The sequence below is a fragment of the Gouania willdenowi genome, chromosome 10, assembly GCF_900634775.1.
Source record: "Gouania willdenowi chromosome 10, fGouWil2.1, whole genome shotgun sequence".
NCBI classification, from domain to species: domain Eukaryota; kingdom Metazoa; phylum Chordata; class Actinopteri; order Blenniiformes; family Gobiesocidae; genus Gouania; species Gouania willdenowi.
Window position 1 is genome coordinate 15,153,257 of NC_041053.1, and position 12,880 is coordinate 15,166,136.

Here is a 12,880-nt window from a genome sequence, read left to right on the forward strand (position 1 = left end):
TTATGAACTGAATTCATCAGCTTCATCAATTACTCTCTTTATTTCATGCCAACTGTTTTGCACTGTTCAGTGTCCACTTCTCTGGAATGTTCTGTACTTAGTGATTGTTGCTTAAATTAAAATTTGTGTTTTGTGAAAAATGCATAATCTTTCTTTATTTTGTATATAATGTTAGCACACAGTGATGAAAATAATAAACACATTCTTGTTGTTTAAGCTCATTTATTGTTTTCACTGTCATATACCAAAATCAATTTAAATTTGAAAAATTTTTCTACTACTGTCAAATATTGTTATACAAATAATTTAGATCAATCAAGAACAATTAATTAGAAAGTCTCTAATTAATTACATAATTTTTTTTATCAATAGTCACAACAGTTTTTATCCTTTTACGTGAAACAAAATAGGGTTACGTCGGCATTTTTAACTTTTCCTGATAATTTAGAGCAACCAAAAGCAGCAGAAGTTGACATTTTGACCGAAAAAGCTACTAAATGATCCAAAAATCAGGCTGAACGCTTCACTCCAATAGAAAACAATGAGATGTTTACAGGCAGTGGGGCCATGTGACATCATCAATCACGTGATTTGAAGATGGGGTAACACAGCTCTAAAATGGTAAAGTAGTCCCATTTTTAAAAGGTAATAAAATTAATATGGTGCACAATAATGTGTTTTGTTAGGCATAGATCTTCCAGTAATTACATTTCAAAGATTTAGACCAAGTTTGTAAAAACACTGGAGGATCCCTGTAAGGGTTCAATGATTAGTTTTTTTTTGTTTTTGTTTTTTTCCAATGTGACTCTACTACATGGCACTTGTGCAATCATAGATACTGCATATTAAATGATTCCCTTTATGTTTTCCTGGAGTAGAGATACATCACGGTGCAGAATCATTCTCAGCAGATTCCATCAATGCTTTCCACAATCCATCAACACTATGTTCGCACATAGTTGTTTTCTTCCAATTATGGAAACTTCAGCATTCACAGCTTAGCTTTTGTGTTGATGTGTTGCTTTGAGTGTGACTTCCATTTCACCTTAATAGTTTGTGTCAAATGGAGAGAACTTCTTTCTCGACCTCATGAAAAACTTCACACTCATTTATGGACAATATATACTGTGTATTGATTGAAAATTGATCCATTGGAGAAAATTCTCAGTTCAACATTAACTGTAGCTCCTGGATTTTGTTAGAGAAGTCTTTGGAAACAGTTTTGTTCATCCAGTTATCCGGAACAATGGCTGGCATAAAGAAACGATTCTGTGACACATGACGGTGTGAGCTCAGAAGTTCAAAAACTTCAAACTTGTTATTGTCGAAAGAGTTTCGCACATGAAATGTTAATGAGTTTGGAAATCAGGAGTGTTTTGCGGAGACTTTCCGTGAGTGTGTGTGTTGTTCATTGTTCTAGCTCTGTGAAGTAGAACAGTGCTGACTAACGCCACAAAGGTATCCGTCTGCAAGGCGAGCTGGGTCGCCATCAAAGCTCTAATTGACTTTTCAGACTCGCCTCAAAGGACTTTGCAGTAGTTTTGGATTTCATGCTGAACCAGCACAGGGCCAGTGGAGAATGATCACAGACAGTCTTTCCTTTGGCTTTGATAAACGGACCCTCCTCCCTGACACACACACACGCCCGGCATCTGCTGCCTTGATACACGATCGCTTGTTTTTCAAGGCGCACAATGGCGTCTCCTGCTTTATACCCCCTTTTTTTTATAAACCAGCACAAGTAGTCTAAACAGTCGCTGCCACAATGCAATCCATCTAAACTTACCAGGGCAGCTTTTGTTTCTCTTTTTCTACCTTCGTCAACAAGTCTGTGATTTCAGAAGAAAAGTTTCTCAACTCTTTTCAATCACTAAAGTCATAAAGAAACAGAACTGAAAACACTTCAGTCCAGTAACCAGTGTAAATGTAGAATAATGTGGGTGGATCAATGCACAAACTCAAAGCAAGACCTCAGTCTAAGCACTTTAACCAAACAGCATAAACCTAAAGGTGTGTGTACTGTGAACTGGGTGTGAAATGGCACGCACTATACACTACAAACTCAATGAGTACATACTGTCCACTATATACTATTAGTATGATTAGGATGATAAGCGTTCCCACTGAAGTATACTTCCAAGATGCATTTGGAACCTTCAACGACAAAAACCTGAAGCACACTTGGGATAAATATCTCTGTTGATTCTCCACCTTTGAAAGTTCTGAAAACAATTTCGAGTGAGAAAGTGACAAAATACAATATCATCATGTGCTTATTTGATCCATAAAACTTGCGGAAACACATTTAATTCCGACTTTTCAGAGATTCCATATTGCCCGCCATTGTGCTACTGACAAAACTTCCTGTTAACTTCAAAACAAGAGCCCTATTTACAAAAGTGTTACATCCAGGTATTTCTCACATGCTCAATATTTTCATACTATTTAACGTGAACGCACTACATACTTATTTTGACGTCAGACTTCATTTGAGTAGTACCTTAGTGTGACATTTCGAACACGGCCTGTGTCTTGTTCCTGTTCCTGGTTCATAATTAATAATATGTTAATAATACATTAGATCTTGTTTACAAGTGATTTCACTGTCAACCACACTATTCACTTCATGTGCAACAATAAAATGTGAGTAAGGTGTTTTTACTGAGTAAAGATACTGGAATGCTTGAATGTATCTTCCATTCCTGCACCAGGACACCAGCCTGTTGCAATGTGTAGAAAAACAGTCAGATGCATGCAACCGCTTTGTTTAAGTTTTTTAAATCTTTGCTTTTATTTATTTATTTATGTTTTTTTTGGGGACTGTCATCTTTGCCTGTGTTTGGTCACATTTCTGTAAACTTTATACAAACCATGCATGTTTGCTTTAGAAAAGGGGAAGGGAACAAAGGCTTGCTATTTGGCCGTGGTTGGACTGCTCTCCACGTGCAGGGCCAATGGGTAACATATTTTCAGGAGGACTCATTCATTAGCCCCAGATTTATGACTCCTCCAGGATCCTGAGCCACCCCCACTCCTCTGTTTGAATTGGCAGATGTGAAGCAGGCGCAAGCATTTCTGCCTCCTTTTTTTCTTTGGGTGGGGGGGGGGGGGGGGGGGGTTTCTGGTGTAAAGTGCCATGTGTTTTTAATTTTCAGACTTTTTGTGTCTAGCCTGCAGTTTTTACAAATAGCTGAAAAAGGTTTTTCTTGCTGAGATTTTTTCATGATCGTCTGAACCGACTATAAAGAATCAGAAAAGTCACAGTAATATTATCACACACGCACACACACTCATGTTTTTTTTTACAAGGTTCTTGTATTTATTTACAGAGTGTTTTCTTAAATGCTTCAATGTGTTTGTACACGCAGATATTTTTAGCTTTCCACTCCCAGTTCTGGACGACGTCATCCTGGGCTTTCAGATATGTCAGGCAGTCCCTCTTAGGGACTCTTTTAGTTCCTCTCAGAGTTGAGAAAAGGTGATTGCGACTCCCACAGGATGATAACAGAAAGTCTGATTCCATCACACCAGTGGAAAGGATGTTGATCTCCTCCAGATTCATGCCATGGAACTCAGCCAGTCTCTCAGCTCCAAGGCCAGCAGGACTCTGCTGATCTTTGCCAGTTGGAGCATCTTCTCTAGGAGCTGATATAGTGACGTACTCAGGGGGAACCAGGATGTCATGACCCATAAAGGTTGCCAAGTGTCAGGGGTGGACTGGGACAAAAATTCAGCCCTGGCATTTTGCATCCAGACCATCCCACTACATTATCAGCGACACCATGTAGAAGCCGTCATTAAGTCAGTGATGCTTAACATGTGGCTCCTTATGTCCTCATTTGAATAATTATTCCACCAGAAAACCTTAAAAGAAGGAACTTTTTAACCCCTTTTTACCTTTTTCCATTTTTGCCCCTTTTGACACTTTTTTCAGACTTAAGCTACCTTTTGCCAATAAATATTCCTTTTTTTTTTAATATTTTTTTTGTCAGTTTTTGCTAGTTCTTTTTGACACTTTTATCCAATTTTTGTCCTTTCTCTATTTTTTACGGCCCTTTTTCATCCAAAAAAAGATAACTTTTGCCTCATATATACCACTTGTGTTTTTTTTCCAGCATTTTTTCTCTTTGTGTTCAATATTATTGCTCTTTTTCACTATTATTTGCCACATTTTGCCCTTTTTCACTATTGTTTTTTGCCACATTTTGCCCATTTAAGCCACCCTTTTCAATTACATACCACCTGGTTTCTCTTTATTTGCCCATTTTTTGGCCACTCTTGACTGCTTTTGGCTCATTTTAGCCACTTTTCATTCTTTTGTTGCCATGCTTTTGACATTTTTGGACCATTTTTGGCCACCGTTACCATGTCTGCTTCCACTCGCTCATCAAAAAAGAAAAAGCAGCTGACCGGACCAGCCAACTTTGGGTCGACGGTCCACCGGGATGATACCCAGTATGCCAGATGGCCGGTCCACCCCTGAAAGTGGATCATCTCTATGCTGGTCAGGTTTTACACAATGCACAATGTAGCCACTTGCTTACAGAGCCTTGTGGCAAAAACAGAAACAACTCAGCCAGACACAAACCCAGAGGACACACAGTCACTGCAAACAGATACATCAACTAAAACAAAGATTCCTCTGTTGGGTTATTGACCTTTGTAAACCAGAAGTAAAACCAACTTGTGTGTTATTGTGTGGTTAACTGACCTGCATCACATAGTGCACATACAACATACTATTTTGTTGAGGGTGGTAACAGAGTCACTGGCCGTGTTGTAATGTTTTATTTTAATGTGATCCTTAAGTTTAACATTCACATTAGATTGTATGAAAAGATTAAGTGTGTGAGAAATACCCAGATGTATACCATATGGGGACAAGTATGCACACGAGTCATACTCAACTGTCCCATGATGCATTGCGAGTGGAATGTAAAATGGTCCTGAGATCAATGTCACGTACTGAGTTTACCTCCGTACTGAGATTCTAATCCTAACCCTAACATAATCCAACAAACAAATAAAACACGTGTCCGTTTTCATTGAAAACAAAAATAAACAAAAAAAGAATTAAAATTTTTTTATCAAAAATTCATTTTCCGGTAGTGCGCATGTGCGCACATGCGCAGATATGTGCATATACAATCTCAGTACGATGAAAACATGACATTGGCTTCAAGCTAAAAATAAAATATCCCCTTTTCAAAATAAAATCATTTCTTCTTGTCTTCCAATTAGGTTTTTTTTTTTTTTTTTTTTTTAACCCTTTTGTTAAGTTAACAAGAAGTTTCATCACCAGTACAATGGAGGGCAATTTGGAATGAAATGTGTATATATGAGATTTATGGATCAATAGACCACATGTTGATATTACTTGGTCACTTTCAGAGGTGAAAGTAATGGATTACAAGTACTCACGTTACTGGAATTGAGTTGCTTTTATGGGTCCTTGTACTTTTTTGAGAATATTTTTAAATCAGTAATTTTGCTTATATTTAAGTACGTTTTAAAATAAGTAAATTAATTTGTTACATTTCTACACCCCAACATTAGTAAATTCTTCTTCTTCTTCTTCTTCTTCTTCTTCTTCTTCTTCTTCTTCTTCTTCTTCTTCTTCTTCTTCTTTTAAATGATCAACAGACATTGTGAAACTACAAAAAATGAGCAGACAACAATCAAATAATCCATATGTTCTTAGTCGTGCCATTTTTTCTTTCTTGGGTTCAGTTTGGAATTTCTACCTATTATGTTGTTACCCACATAGCACATTTGGCATGGCACTGTTTTAGAGTCAATACATTTAGCTATGCTTGTTATTTTATTTTGAAAAGCAATTGTACATTTTGACAAACCTTTTATTTTATACAGATGCCTTTGTGGAAAAATAATTACGTTCCAATTGTGCAAGATCTGGTCTCTTCCTTTTTAACTTTATACATGCAGTGTTTGCTGTATGCAAGGAAACCATGGCAATATTTATTACCAAAAATAAACGTGGGGGCTGAAAGTAACTAGTATCTTTTACTTTGTATACTATTTCATTTAACTACCTTTTACTTGTACACGAGTACAATTTCAATCAAGTAACAGTACATGTACTTGAGTAGGATATATCAGTACTCTACAACTCTGGTAACTTTTTTTGCCTGAAATGTTTTCAGAACTTTCAAAGGTGAAAGAATCAACAGAGATATTTAGCCTCAGTATGCTTCAGGTTTTTATAGTAGGGAAACTTTGAAGTATACTTCAGTGGGAACGCTCATCATCTCTATCATACTTATCGTATATAGTAGACAGTATTTCAGTATACTCATTGCGTTTGTAGTGTAAACGTTAGTGTGACATTTCCAACACAGCCACTGTCTGCAGTAGTAAACAGTGGGTTGAGGAAGATGATGTTTATGCAAAGGAAAGCCTAGTTTAGCTAAGCACGGTGTTCTCTGTGTCAGCTCACTGTATGTGTTGGAGAGAGAGATGCTACACTATGCTGTGTTGTGCTCTAAAGCCTCTGGGATTTGTGCTTATCAAGTGTTTCACAGTATTATGACTTTAACACTAACAATATGTCTGAGCCCTGGTATATAAGTCACTTGGTGGTTCACTAAGCAAAAGTTGCACTGACTGCACAGCAGACGTTTCCATTTTATATCAAATGCTTCTGGGGGAAAACTTTTCAGTAAAGCTGTAACAATGAATTACTTGTGTACCATCAGTTCAATAGCCCAGTATAGCGGTGCTATGCTAACTGGAAGTTCAATGTCAATGTCAATTTCAGGTTTATTTATATAGCACAAAGTGCAGTACAGCAAACATTATAAAATACAATGTAAAAACAAATATATAAACAAAATATACAGCATAAAACAATAATAATAAAATACATGGGATCTGCTCAACTTGTGTTGAAAGCCAAAGCAAAAAGATGGGTTTTCAACAATGACTTAAAAACATGAATGGACTGGGCCATTTTGACATTCAGCGGAAGGCTGTTCCAGAGACTCGGAGCCGCTACGGCAAAAGCCCGGTCTCCTCTGGTTTTGCGCTTAGCTATTGGCACCACCAGAGTCAATTGATTGGAGGATCCCAGTGTTCGACCTGGATCACGGATCAACAAAAGCTCCGAAAGGTAGGATGGAGCCAACCCATTCAGACATTTAAAAACCATCAACAGTATCTTGAACTGAATCCTAAACCTGACTGGAAGCCAGTGCAGAGAGGCCAACACAGGAGTCATGTGCTCACGTTTCCTCGTTCCCGTGAGCAAACGCGCCGCTGCGTTTTGAACCAACTGCAGACGCTGGATGGAAGTTTGATCGAGCCCACAGTACAGAGAGTTACAATAATCTAAGCGACACGTAATAAAAGCATGAATGACACGCTCCAGGTCGGCGTGAGGCAAATAGGATTTGATTTTGCTGAGCAAACGCAGCTGAAAAAAGCTATTTTTGACGACTGGACTTATTTGTCTGTCAAACTTAAATGAACTGTCCAAAACAACCCCAAGATGCCTAGCAGAGTCATGGAAATAGATACTCAAAGGGCCCAGAGCAGTGACATCACACGAGTTACCAAATACAACAATTTCAGTTTTGGAGTCATTAAGCTTTAGGCAATTATGAGCCATCCAGTCCTTTACTTCCTGTAAACAATCAAACAAAACTTGAGCATTGTCTGTGCCTGGCTTCCAAGGCAGATAAATTTGCAGGTCGTCTGCAAAACAATGAAAGTCAATTTTATATTTTCTGAAAATTGACCCAATGGGCAACATATACATTGAAAACAATAAGGGCCCCAAAATGGAGCCCTGCGGCATGCCACAGCTGAGTGGGGCAACTCCAGAAACGTAAGGACCAAGGTGGACGGCAAAAGATCGATTTTCAAGGTACGATCTAAACCAACTTAAGGCAGTACCTTTCATGCCAATATGATTTTTGAGGCGTGAAAGCAATATTTCATGGTTGACAGTGTCAAATGCTGCCGTTAAATCTAAAAGTACCAAAACAGTAGAGCAGCCTGAATCAGCAGTTAAAATAAGGTCACTAAAAACTCTTAAGAGTGCAGTCTCAGTGCTGTGACATAGCTTAAAGCCAGATTGAATTTTTTCTAAAATACCATTTACATCCAGATAAGTTTGTATTTGAGCAAAAACCAGTTTTTCCAAGATTTTTGATAAGAAAGGCAATTTAGAAATTGGCCTGTAGTTTGCCAGTACTTCAAAGTCCAGGTTTTGCTTCTGAAGCAGAGGCTGAACAACAGCATGTTTAAAGGAACTTGGAACGCAGCCTGATGTCAGCGAGGAATTTATAATCGCCAGCATATGAGGCCCAATCGCGCCCAAAACATCTTTGAGCAGTTTAGGAGGGAGACAATCAAGCGGACAGTTAGAAGCTCTTAATTTATGCACAACAACAGACAGGTCGCTAAGGGACACAGGTTCAAAATGCTCAAAAGTCGCAGAACACACAGAAGTAACACAGGGATCAACGACTTTGAAAGAAGAGGTTGAGTCCCTAATAGCAGTAATCTTGTCAACAAAAAATTTCAGAAAACTTTCACACAAAGTTTGAGAATGTACAACATAGTTTAAGTCAGTAGGTTTCACAAGTCTATTTAAAACATGGGTCTGTTGTGATTTGTAGAAATCAAGTTTGAGTTCAGTGAGATCGTGTGGAATCCCTCTAGATCACTTGTGTCAAACTCAATGCCCGGGGGACCAAATCCTGCCCTTTAGAGCATCAAATTTGCCCCGCTCAAGAAAGTGAAAATAATAGAAAAAATATGAAACATTTTGTAAATTACCAACTAATTGAGTTGTAGACATTTTACCTCCCCCTATAAATATACAATATTCGCAGAGCTCAGTTTTCCAGTTCTTATATCACATGACAGCAGTAATTTTTAATCTGAAATTGTTGAAAGAACTCTCAATTTTTCCAAAATCTGGCAAATTATTATAATTATAATTATAATAATAATTATTGCACGAAATTTTCCCAAATTCCCAAAATCAGCAAAATTCAAGTGAAAATCTGGCAGGGACTGATATACTTGTATACTTTATCATTTATATATCATTTTTATGTGAAAGTATAAACCAGGGTGTATTAATGCTGAATTTGTTCTTTTTCAAGCCTAAAATCTGTGGCCCACTTAAGCTAAAACTGGTCCGTATTTGGCCCCTGAACTAAAATGAGTCTGAGACCCCTACTCTAAATAATAATGTTGAGCTGGCAACTTTACATTTCATTTTAATTTAGTTAAAGTGTTATTGTTATTGTACATTGTTATATTTCCACATTCCTAGTTTATATTTATGTGTATTTGAAGTCCACACTGATTAAAATAAACAAAGACATCAGAAGTTACTCACCAGTAGTGTTGGGGTAGTTACTTGTTACTTCTGTAAATTGTAGTAAGATTACTTTACGAGTTACTGCATTAGAAACGTAGCTTCATTACTTATTATTTTACTTTCCCATTTCTTAATTGTCCCTGTAAACAAACATCACTCAGCCTGCCTGCATACTGTCCATGGATTGATTGATTAATCCCACAACAAAGAAATTCACTTGTTACAGCAGCAAACAAATAAAAAGAAAAAGTTAAATATACAATAAGTAAATATTCTTAACGATATCCGGAGTTTCTGAGAAATCTATGTTTATGTATGATTCTTTTGAAATGTGAAAAAATACCTAACTAGTCTTTTATTATGGTCTACTGCTGGTGGTCATTCATATACATTAATGTATATAAGTCCCTCCTTCGTCCTATAGACCCCTATACAAATGAAAACGATCGCCGGGTGCCCCCGGCAAATAGGCTTCGACTTCCTGTTTCTTGAGACTGTCAATCAAAGTGAATGTGGAACTGTGCACGGAAACAAGGTTGCGTGTCACAACAACAAACAGGTAAATATGATTTTTGCTCCTACCTGACCCGTAGACCTACAGTATATCAAAGCGACCCAATGTGACCTTGTTATGTTCCACGATGCGCGTGCAGGAATGTAGAGGCGTGGCTTCTAGTAGATTGGGAGATGCAGTGGGAGGAAGTGAGGCTGTTTATGGTGGGACATCGAGATGTTTCTCAAAAACTCAAAATATAAAGATGTGATAAGTGGAGGCCTTACACCAAATATTGAAATAAAACCCAAATCTGATCTTTTTGCCCATATGCGACCTGTATCCAATCTGTTAAAGACAGTCAAGCACAATTCCGATTTTTTCAAATTCGACCCAGGTCACTTTGATATGGTCCTAAATCCCATACGTATCTGATTTTTTTAGTGCGACTGCAGTCTGGATGATGAGCTGTCTATCCGACACCTGCATTATCCCTATCCAAACAGTCCGTTGTAAAGACGTATTAGCCATCGCAGCAAACAGAAAACTTGGTTCTCTTCTTTCTCTCTCTTTAAAGTTCTGTAGTGAATAAGGTGTCATGAAGGCTGTCATTAAGGTGTCATTAATGGTACATTTACACTAAATGTGTTTTGGGTGTCAAAATTGTGCCGCACGCGTGTAGTTGGATGCTTGTACTCATTGAATACAGACGCTTGTCACCAACGTCGAAGATGCTCGGGACGAGCGTCTAGGGGAGGGGCTTCTCGGTTGCTGGTGGTGTTCACACAATGGATGATATTGTGGCGATCAGTTACGGTCATAATTCACCCAGTGACTGTGAAGTGGTGGGGAACATTATTGTGTGGAGAAGGCGGTGTTTACGGTTGGATGTATTTTGGTGTGACTCAGTGTGTGCACTGTGATGTCAGAGGGCTATAGAGAAGTGTGGGTGAATGGAGAATAAAGTTTGGAGTTCCTTGATGAACACGCCGCCTCTGACTATGTTCATCAGCTCTACATTAACCAGAGAGTGGCTTGGCTTTTTTTGCGCCTCAGTGCCATTTCTGAATTCCCCAGAGCTGTGCTCGGTTGAGAGTAACTTTCAGCGCTACTTCCGTCTATTTCCGTGCCCACTGTGACGACTTGATGACCCGCATCGGCGCTCGCATCTCCTACCAGGACACCAACTACAGGTGCTCTATTCCAACAGAATAGTGCCTGTCCGTCCGTCTCCGCCTTCGGTTAGTGTTTTTTTTTCCTTCTCATTATTCTGAATACGTCACGGTTAGGGAACTCTCTTGATTGGTCGACGCACCGCGATATGCCCCAAAAGTTCAATCCCAACTCCAGCGTCGGCCACGTTGGAGACGCCGGGTGAATGTCAAAAGTGTTCGTCGTGCGAAAAGCTTAAAAATGCGCCGCACAGGAGGCGCTGCACGTCCAGCGGGACCCTAGAAGCACGTCCACCATATATTGTGAATGTAGACCTGCCGCTTTTGAGTGTCATTTGCTAAATGATGACACCTTTGGAGCTATGTTGGCAATTTTTGGGTTAGGTGGAGGGATCTAGTGGGGTTTGGTCAGGTTATGGTTATGGTTAGGGTTTGGGGTTAGAGTAACAAACACCACTTTATGATAGCCTTCATGACACCTTATTCATGCTAATGACGGGTTTTGTGCCATAATAATGACAGCGTAACGTCAGCCTTTATGTATGAAACTTCAAGTAAAGTGTTACCAGATATTGTCGTTGGTGGCTCTGTGTTTACTGAGTTTGGACAGCAGCAGTTAAACAAAGGAGAACTATCAGCCAAAGATCAGCAGCTTGCCCAGCAGAAGACCCAGCATTAAAGAGAAGACTTTTAAAATTAAATACCGAAACTCTGTAAAAAGCACGTCTGATTTCCTTCAAGTTCATCTTGGAGAAACATGAAACAGTACGAGTGTGTGCTTTCCCATGATGTTGTATGTTGTCAAAGAAACCCATTCTTCTCTGGATCATGGTCTGAGCTGAGACGGCTGAAGAAGGCAGCACCTTGGTGTTAATGAAGTGGGACTCATTCAAGCAGCCTCACATTTGCATTAGGTGCTGCAAACAGTGAGAGGCATGGTGCCTGCTGAATCTTTCATAAACCCCTCCACGTTTCCTCAAAGGAAAGAAAAACCTCCTGGGCTGAGAAATGAGAGAGGAGAGGGAGGTGATTTACATTCAGTGTGTGACGACCGCGGAGCGTTCTCACTGCATGTTAATTGTCAGGCTAATTGACTATTAATTAGTGATTTGAATGAAACCCTGCTCTGGATAGACACCCTAATGATGTGCTCTCTTCTTCTTCTTCTACTTCTTCTTCTATTTATCCCCCTGGGTTAGTTAATGAAAAGTTAATGCTGAAGAAAATCCAATTGTCTCTAGAGAGTTTCTGTCCAGGATGGAAAAGGAACAAGAAGGACGCTGAAGCACTGGAAGCATCGCTGTGTGAGCTAATGATAGATCTTCCTAATTACTTTGGCAGCATTGATTTCCATGAGAAGCCCCAGTCATCAGTCACAACACCTCATTGGTCAGTCTCGCCTCTGGAATACATGCCCCGCCCTGTCTACGTCCACTTCTGCTCTCTCTGTTTTTTTTTCCCTCTGATCATATGTGATCTGCTGACGAATCAGGTTTGCAGCTCCATAACATTATTTTTTAGAGACTTTAAGTAATGATGCATGAGTAATTTTGAATGATAAGCTGTGTTTTAAAAACAAAGACACATAACTGCTTGAACATGTAAAGGTAAAGGTGGTGGAAATGAATCTGACCTTTGATATTTGTTGAATGTTCATGTTTTTTATATATAATGTAAAGCTTTAATGCTGAGCTTTTTCCTTGTTTGACGTGTAAACTATAACTACGTTTCCTCTGCAACTCGTCCAGAATTCCTTTGGCCTCACTTTCATATTCATATAGAAAAATTGCTGGAAAAATAGAGCATAAAACATAATCTGTGTATTCAATGCCACTTGAGAAAAATGATTTAGTAATTTAT